The sequence below is a fragment of the Lagenorhynchus albirostris genome, chromosome 11 (genome assembly GCF_949774975.1).
Source record: "Lagenorhynchus albirostris chromosome 11, mLagAlb1.1, whole genome shotgun sequence".
In the NCBI taxonomy this organism is placed as follows: domain Eukaryota; kingdom Metazoa; phylum Chordata; class Mammalia; order Artiodactyla; family Delphinidae; genus Lagenorhynchus; species Lagenorhynchus albirostris.
Genome location: NC_083105.1, coordinates 11,411,922 through 11,421,941, shown reverse-complemented (window position 1 = coordinate 11,421,941; position 10,020 = coordinate 11,411,922).

Genomic DNA, 10,020 nt, shown 5'->3' with positions numbered 1-10,020 from the left:
AACCGTTATCAGGGAGACTCTTGGTTCTTAAGTCTGCTGCAGGGATCTGCGAAGTACGGACCAAGGGCCGCATCTGTGGCCTATTTTTGTACATAAAGTTGTGTTGGAAGCCGGCCACACCCATTCAATTATTTATTGTTTATGGCTGCTTTCACGCTGTGACAGCAGAAGCCAGTAGTTAGGACTGACCGAGAACGGCGCCCCGCAAAGCTTAAAATATTTACTACCTGGCCCTTTCACAAAACACGTTTGCCTGCACTGCTCTAATGCATGAAGTCGGACACAGGCTCAGCTGCTGTAAACGAAGGTCAAAATGTCAGCGGCTTGAACACAACAGAGATTTCTTTCTTTCTCATGAACGGGCTGAATGCGAGTTGTGCAGCATGGGTCCAAGACCCAAGCTCCCTCGCCTTTGCTGTTCAACCATTCGCTACCCTGGGCCTCTCTAGCCAGCAGGAAGGGGAGGAGGGAAGTGGAGGACACGCCTTCTTCCTTTGAGGGTACAGCCCAGAAGTCGTGCCCGTAGCTTCCCCTCCCATCCCACTGACCAGCCCTTGGTCATGTGGTCACATGTAGCTACAGGGTAGATTGGGAAATGGTACCTTTACCAGGGGGACACGAGTCCAGCCCAACTTTCTTTGGACTTTATTACCAGAGGAAGAAGGGGAACATGGACTCTAGAACATTCTGTAGTCAAGAACAAAAGCACAGAGTGGGGAGGGAGAGGAATTTGCATTCCCTGTAAGATATTGGAATAAAATTTGTAACATGCCCAAACTGAGCAGGCATCTGTAACTAATACAAAATACCTCCTTCCCCCACTTCCTTCCTCAAATATTTATTGAGCCCTCAATTAGATCAGGCTCTAGCTTGGTGCTTTTTACAGATAAAGGAACTGATGGTCAGAGTGGTTAGGTGAGTTGTCCAAGGGCCTGTCCTCCTGCTTCCCTGGGGACATTCTAGCTGGGAGGGAGACTTGTGGCCTGCGAGGCTGGCTGGGTGTTGGGGAAACAGCAGACAAATTATTTTAGCAGCGAGAATTTAATATAGGGAATTGGTTGAACAGATCTCAGAAGACTGACAAGGCAAAAGGGGACACTGAGGTAACTAGATAGTAACTGCTTCCTACGACCATGGGAACAGGAGAAAGAGAGTAGGGTTGTCACAACCTAGAAGCTTGGAGGAGGGAGATGGTGGAGGGGGTGTTTTTGCCCAGCTGCTGCTGGTGCCTTAGAAACTTGGAGAAGAGACCTTAGGTAGCTGGAACTCAGAACTTCAGATCGCTGAGGAGGGGATGAGGTGAGCCTCATACTGGGAATGTGGAAAAAACTAGAAACTAGAAGCGATTGTTACTGGAACCACCTACAGCTTCCAGGGCAGCACTGCTGGGTACAGTGAATGAATATAAAGGAATAAATGCCTGTCTACTCTCCATCCTTCCGGCCTCCCTCTAGTGCCCCCTAGTGGCAGAGATTACTGGGAATCAGTTGGCAAAGCAGAAATGTGGTTTGGAGACCCAACCCGCAGCTCAAGAAAGCTGAGCACAGAAGGGTAGGTTTGGAGCTAAGAGGAGATACTAACTAGCCCACAGGTTACGGACGCATTTAGACCCCTGGTCTTTACAAACCCGGTGCCCCCGTCTCTGAGCCACCGTGGATCTGGAACGTTGAACATATATGCCTCCGGTTGACTGGCTGCAGGGAATGCAAAATGCTGCAACCACTTTCTAAAATGGTTTTCTTAGAAGGTTAAATAGGCACCTGCCATATGACCCAGCACCTCACTCTTAGATATTTACCCAAGAGAGATGAAAACTCATGTCCACACAAGCCTTTGTACGTGAATGTTTCTAGCAGCTTTGTTTTAATAACCCCAAACTTGGAAACAGCACTGATGTCCATCAACTTGTGAATAGATACCAAATTGTGGTATATTCATACAATAGACTGCTACTTGGCGATAAAAAGAATAAATTACTGATGTACACACCAACTCTGATGAATTATACCATGTGAAAAAAGCCAGAGACAAAAGACTACATACTCTATAATTAATTCCATTTGTATGAAATTTGAGAAAAGGCAAAATAGAATGATAGAAAACAGGTCAGTGGTTGCCGGGGCCTGGGGTGGGGAAGGCAGGAGACTGATGGCAAAGGGACACGATCTTTTAGGGGACCTTTTAGGAATAATGGAAATCTCCTATATTGTGATGTGATGGTTACATAATTGTCAAAACCCACTGAATTACACTTTAAGTTGGTGAGTTTTATCGTATGCAGATTATACCTCGATAAAGCCAATTCTTAAAAACAATGCTGTTAGAAGGGGGCACATGGTCTGTTCACTTCCAAGGCCACCTCCCGTGAGCCACCGTCCAAGTAGCAGACAAAGGGATCTTTTAAACATTAATCAAGGCTTCCCTGGTGGAGCAGTGGTTGGGAGTTGCCTGCCAATGCAGGGGACACGGGTTCGAGCCCTGATCCTGGGAAGATCCCACATGCCATGGAGCAACTAAGCCCGTGAGCCACAACTACTGAGCCTGCGCTCCAGAGCCTGCGAGCCACAACCCCTGAGCCCATTGCCACAACTACCGAAGCCTGCGCGCCTAGAGCCCATGAGGCCACTGCAATGAGAGGCCCGCGCACCTCAAGGAAGAGTGGCCCCCGCTCACCACAGCCGGAGAGAGCCCTCGTGCGCAACGAAGACCGAATGCAGCCATAAATAAATAAATTTTTTTAAAAAAGTTAATCAGATTACATCACTCTTTTTTTAAAAACACTCTCATGGATTCTCTCTCCCCTTTGAAAGAAATCCAGAGGATGACTGTGGCCTACAAGTCCCTCTGCCCTCCTTACGGACCCCAACACTACGGGGACTGGAGCGGTAGGACAAATGGAGGCCCGTGTACCATGTGTCTAAATACATAAGGCTGCAGAACGAGCCAACAAACCGCAAATAAAACAATTCTGCCCTTCTACCTTGACAAGCAGGCCTTCATGGCAAGCGGGAAGGCCAGGTTCAAATTTAGAAATCTTGGAGTCTTTTGGAGTTCTGTGCCAGACGGTGATGGCATGGAAGGCAGACCCTAAGCCGCAGCTTGCCCACCCCCTTGCCTTTCCACCCTGGCTCCATCTGAAACTGAGGATACCTGCCAGGTCCCTGGAGACATTTGTGTTTGCAACCCCCTGGGGGCTGAAGACAGCATTGGGCATAGAATCAGGGAAACTGGATTCTTAACGTGTATCTCCTGGTTTCTCCCCGTATTGTGCTTTGTTCTGTATGCACGTGTAATGTGTGGGCATGCATGCATGTGTGTGTGTGTGTCTCCATGTGTGCATGTGCACACATGTCTGTGTATGTGCATGTGTGTGCAGGTGCGTGCATGCCCGTGCATATGCATGCGTGTGCATGCATGTGCACGTGTGTATGCATGCATGCATATTTACATGTGTACTTCAACAGGAGTGTGAGCGCCCTGAAGGCAGCACCTGTACCAGATTCATCTCTCTATCCTTTCTACCTGTGAAGAGTGGTTGCTAAATGCTTGTCGAATGAATACATGAATGAATGGGCCAGTATAGAACAGTTATTAACAGTGTGGGTTTGGAGTCAGCCAGATTTAAGGTCAAAATCTTCCTTTGCAGCTCACCCTCTAGGTCACTTTGGTTCAGTTTCCTAATCCCATAGAGCCTCGGTTTCCTCATTTTCAGAGTGGGGGTTGGTGTGAGGATTAAGTAACAACAATCAGAGCCAACATGCACTGAGCTGCTTTCCGAGCCAGACACTGTTGTAAGGGCTTTGCAAGTGCTAACTTATATACTCCTGCAATTTTTTTGGGGGGGGTGCGGCTGTGTTGGGTCTTCGTTGCTGCACGTGGGCTTTCTCTAGTGGCGGCGAGCGGGCGCCACTCTTCACTGGGTGCACGGGCTTCTCACCGCCGTGGCTTCTCTTGCTGCAGAGCACGTGCTCTAGATGCGCAGGTGCACAGGTAGTTGTGGCTCGCGGGCTCTAGAGCGCAGGCTCAGTAGCTGTGGTGCACGGGCCTAGCCACTTCGTGGCACTCGGGATCCTCCCAGACCGGGGCTCGAACCGGTGTTTTCTGAATTGGCAGGCGGATTCTTAACCACTGCACCACCAGGGAAGCCTCACTCCTGCAATTTTATGGTGGAGGGTTAGTTAAACAGTAAACTCAGAGCGTCTCGGCCGTTATCATACTTATCAACGGAGAGGATATTCAGGATCCTTAAGCCTCAGGGAGCATCTTCTCATGAATCTTGCTCAGATTCTGACTGATGAGGCCGTCTGGAGAGGGCTGTGAGATCCAGCAGGCAGCGCTCTGCCAGGCTCTCTCACACAATTTGACCCTCTGGTCGGACCGGTAGTTTTCTTGCGGTTTACGACATTCTTCCTCTACGTAGCGAGGCAGAGTGGGAACTGGGCCTCTGGGTCGCAGCGCCCCCTGGTGGTCTATTTCCGTAAATATTTTGATTACGTGCAGAGCCGTTTCCACAACTCAAGTGCAGTGATAGTGGATGACATATATGGGGAAAACAATAGAATTTGATGTGATGTTTTAAGTCAGAGGGGAGCAAGGTGTGCAGGGAGAGATAGACCAAGAAGGGACCAAGACCTACTAAGGAAATGATCATCAATAATAACATTAACATCAATGATTTACTGCCCACCTTCCATGGGCCAGGCATTGTACCGAGTGCTTGGCGTCCAACCACCTTATTTAACACACTTCCAGAAGGTATGTGTCACAAGAACAATGACTTTCATCTGGAACTTAGCACGCAGTAGGTGTCTGGGATGTAGAAGGTGCTCACTGCATTTTGAACAAATGAATAAGGCAATAATCCTATGAAGCAAATATCTCTATTTAGAAAAATGAACAAGGAAACTGATGGTCAGAGAGGTCACAGAGCTCGTGTGTACCAGAGCCAGGGCACCTGAGTTCCAGACCCAGCTCTGCTGCTGGTGCGTCACAGAGGAGGGCAGGGCACTACACGTGGCCTCACCCACACACTCTCTGTCTTCAAATACTGCTCTTGAGGGCCTGCCAGGGTGGCTCTTTATGGCTCAGAGAGGAGGTCCAGTGAAGCTCCCCTCATAAACTATAAAGAGACGCATGTGGGTCAGGGTTGGGGAATTCAGGGCATGAGGGATTCCCCAGGAATCTTGTTCAGTCTAATCTAAGATTTTCCTTCTCTTCCCTAAGAGAGTCACTGATTCAGGCAGCAGGCGTTTACTGCGTTCCCATGATGGGCTTCTGGGAGCATCTCCTGGTCCTGCAGAAGCTGCACACCTCCTCCCCAGCCCCTGACCATCACCACGCTCCCTTTCCTGCAGCTGGAGCTCTTAGCCCCAACAAATGGCTACTCAGAGGTAGGTTTCCTCATTTTATCGCGCACACCCATAGCACCCGAATGAGTAAGGTTTGAAAAAGGCTGTGCATTTGGTGACATTTAGATCCAGTCCTCATTCAGGCTCTTGCAATCCCTCAGGTATGTTCTGAGTGTATTGAAACTTTCCTTGGAGACGTGGTTATGAATGGATATTAGTAAACCTTCGTAATGCAGCGATGCCCCTTCTCTGGGTGGCCCCCAGCATTTGGTCCTTGAGCCTATTTATTTTTCATATTGCATCCTCTTTGCCACTGTCTGAATGTCACTTTACTGTCATTGGCTTCCGACTGCCCCTAGCAGTTTTCTTCCTCCTGATTCTGTGCTTCAAACCTCTGAGCTGTTAGGTTTGGGTGTAACCTTCAAAGTAACCTGGCGGAAAGAGAGGGCCAGCGTGCATGCTTCTGTGAATAAAATATGTGAGCTTTACTGCCCGGACCGGGAGCTACCAATTCAGACAGCTGGATGACTTGTGTGTGAGTTTTACTCACGGGCTGTGGCGGGGGGAGAGGGAGGGGAGAGGTTATCACAAGTCAGTTCTCGAGATGCAGGAGGTCACTTCAGGCATTTCTTTGTATCTACCCAGAAAGGCTGGATACAGATGTGCTTTGCTGGAATGTGTGAAGGGTTTGGCTCCCCTCCCTGGCTATTCCTCTGCCTCGTTCTCCTTCTACGGCAGTAGCAGCAGCGGAAGACCAGTGGTAGAGGCGGAGGGACACGGGGAACCGCAGCAGCAGTGGGACGGAAGCCCGCTGCTGACAGTGTCTGCCCTCAAATTACACAGTATCAGAGCTCGGGCGTAAAATTAGCAGCAGTGTTCTGTATACGAGGAGCCACAGGGAAAATACCCATATTCAGCAGATCCACGGGCAGGGACAGAAGAAAGGGAGAGAAGGAGCTGGGGAGGGAAAGAGCTGGCCCACTGCAGGCCCCTGGCCCTTCCCTGGACATCCTTGTCCCTGCCCCCCTACCGCCGAGTCAGGGCCACGGGAGGCTTCTGGGGGTGGAGGGGGCCGGGGATGGGGAGGGAAGACCTTGAGAAACCTGGGAAGGTGAATTTGATGGTTTGTTCTACCCTACACACACACACACACACACACACACACACACACACACACACACACGTACACATTGAAAACTTTGAATAAGATTTAGAAATTCCCACATCTAGGCACTTTTCACACATTTTTTTCTTGTTAATTCTTACTACAACCCCATTCGGTAAACCTATTTTACACATGAGTAAAGAAAGGATGAAAAAGGACATATTAGCTCACCCAGGTTCACATGCTGTAAACGTATTCATGTTTATGGTCATTTTGTGCCCACTTAGATTCCAGCATTTAAATATATCCTCTCTGCAGCCACTATGGAGGACAGTATGGAGGTTCCCTAAATGACTGAAAATAGAGTTACCCTATGATCCAGCAATCCCACTCCTGGGCATATATCCGGAAAAGACGGAAACTCTAACTTGGAAAGATACATGCACCCCAGGGTTCATAGCAGCATTATTTACAATAGCCAAGACATGGCAGCAACCTAAATGTCCATTGACAGATGAACGGATAATGAAGATGTGGGATATATACACAATGGAATATTACTCAGCCATAAAAAGCATGAAATAATGCCATTTGCAGCAATACGGATGGACCTAGAGATTATCATACTAAGTGAAGTAAGTCAGACAGAGAAAGACACATAATATATGATATCACTTATATGTGGGATCTAAAAAAATGGTACAAATGAACTTATTTCCAAATCAGAAATAGACTCACAGACACAGAAAACAAACTTATGGTTACCAAAGGGGAAGGGGAGGGTAAATTAGGAGCTTGGGATTAACATATACGCACTACTATATATAAAATAGATAAACAACAAGGACCTACTGTATAGCACAGGGAACTATATTCAATACCTTGTAATAGCCTATAATGGAAAAGAATCTGAAAAAGAATATATATGTATATATATAAAATGGAATCACTTTGCTGTATACCAGAAACTAACACAACATTTTAAATCGACCGCAATAAAGGTTTTTTAAATAAATAAATAAATATATATCCTCTCAGACTCACAATGTCACTACTGTACACATCACATGCTTGGATAGACACAGCATAAACACACTCACACCTGTCTACACAGAGTTGTACGTGTTTATAAACATGTTTGTATACAATACGTGTTTTTAACTATACACGTATGACGATACACACAATCACATGTCAGTGCTGCATCATACTTTCTGGCTAAAATTGTTGTCACTTCCTGTCTTTCCTGACCAACTCTAGGCCAGCGTCCTCCTGGACCCCAGCCACGGCTCAGCGCTTGCCCCTCTTGGAACTCACAGACAATGGCCATATCGGCCACAAGTAACCCTGTCCTGTTAGTGCTCATTTAGTTGTTTCATCCTTCAAACGAGCGGAACCCTGAGACACCAGTGACTGGGTCGGAGTCATTGTATTATTTCTGGCTCTTTGGGTGTGAATTCTTCTGTACGTTCGGTCTATAAGCTAGCTTTCATAGTGGAGAGGCTCTTTCCACCATTTGTAGTTTTGGTCTGTGAGCCCACGGGACAGTTTCGTTATTGCTCTGCAGGCTCATGGACTCCAAAGTATTTTGAGGTAATGCTGCAGCTTGGGAATTCTATACCATGTGGGCAGCTTAGATCTTAGATCGGTGCACGTTTCAGGCTTGAGGCTCTGATCTGGTGTATGTCTCTCTCATTCCACCCATGGCCTGGGAGAGTATCTCAATTCCTGCAGTGACCCCAGGCTGATAGCTGAGACGTTCTATTCCTTTCATCAGTTCTGACACTCAGTTTCACACTGGGAGCGCAGATTTGACTTCCTGCGAACAGAGCAGGACCTATAGCCTGGACCTAGTCCCAGATTAGGCATTAAAATCTCAGCCCTATGAACCCATTTCCACCCTTGGTTTTCCCATTGGGTGTGGCGTGCCTCTCACTGGTATAGATTTCCCCTCTCTTAAAATCTGAAAATTATACTTTCTTGCTTTTGAGCTGGACTCTCTATGTTTAAAATACTTAAAAATTTATTATCTAGCAGTTTTTATATGCCTGGAGTAGGATGGGAAATTTCAACTTGTGTTCACCCTGCCATGTTAGTTTATATCTATATTCTAAATGCCTTTCTTGGTAAATAGTTGTTGATTGGGTATCTCTCTCCATTTTTCTCCTTTCTTGTCTTCTCTTCTGTCCTTCTCCAAAGCAGTCTCTGCCTCCCAAGGAGTCCATAAAGGATCTTGGTTTCAGAAGAGTTTGGCCCTGAAGAGAGGGAGGGAGGTCCTCACTGGGTCAGGACTGTAGTGCTGGGCCCAGAGCATAATTCCTCCTGGGGACTCTGCCTCCACCCTGAACTCTCCTGGGGGCAGAAGGTCCCTTGGGGTGGCTGGGTAGAACGGGACGAGGTTCAGAGGAAGGGCTTGAGGCTCCCAGCTGCCCTTCATTCTTGGAGCCAGACAGCCCTTGGGATCCTGAGAATGGCTCGTACTCCCAGTCCCTGTGTCTGGGAAATAACAAAGGAACTGCAGTGGGAAGTCCTGGTTCCAGGCTCCACCCAGCCGGCTTTGTCCCCGCAGAGCCCTGTCCCAGTCCTGGGGGGTCTTAATTCAGCATGGGTTTGGGGCAGAGGGAGTCAGAAGGGCCCATTCTGTGATGGTACAAGGCACGGTTTCCCCATCATCTATATCCTCTTCCTGCTGCCTTTCTACTTTGTATCTGTGATGCATGAGTTTATATGAATGTGAATATGAGTGTGTGTGTGTGTGTGTGTGTGTGTGACCAGTTGGGGGTTCCTGGGTGTGGCTGTGAACTTCTAGGGAGAGCTCCCTCGGAATCCAATAGCCAGACATGTTAGAGGGGCCACAGGATCACCAACTAGAAGCATTGTGTTCATTTCCTGAATATTGGGTAAGCACTTGCAATGTGCTAGGCACTGCGCTAGCTGGGAAGACAGTGGTCGAACATATAAATACACAAACAAACATGAAGTTACAATAGTTCTGAATGCTCTAAAGCAAAAGTACAGGGATCTGGGAGAGAATATCAGAGAGAGTGTGACATATGTAGGGTGAGTGTTCAGGGAAGGTCTCCCCAAAGAGGTGACTTCCAAGTCGAGCCCTAAAGGAGACAGGGAAGAACATTCCAGCAGGGGAACCGCATGCACAAAGACCCAGAGGAGAAAACATCTTGGAACATTCTAGAAATGGACTAGTGGCCAGTGTGGGAAGGAAACAGCCCGGGAGAGGGGGCTGGGGAAGCCAGTAGGGTGTTCAGAACTTTGGAGGCAGACAGGGCTAGAAGTTTGGACTTTCTCCTAAGTGCAGGGTGAAGCAGTTAAAGTTTAAGCAGGGAATGGTGTGATCAGGTTTGTAACGTGACAGCCCTGTAGGGAGGATTGGCTATGGCAGGCCCGTGTAGGCCCAGGGATCTAGGGATGAGGAAAGTACAGCCCAGAGCTCCAGGAAAAGGGGAAGACGGAAGCATAAACCAACCTTCACACTCTAATATGACACAAGCACCTGTGAGCACTAACTTCGTTGGGGGAACCAGGGAGGCTTCCTGGGGGAGGTGGCTT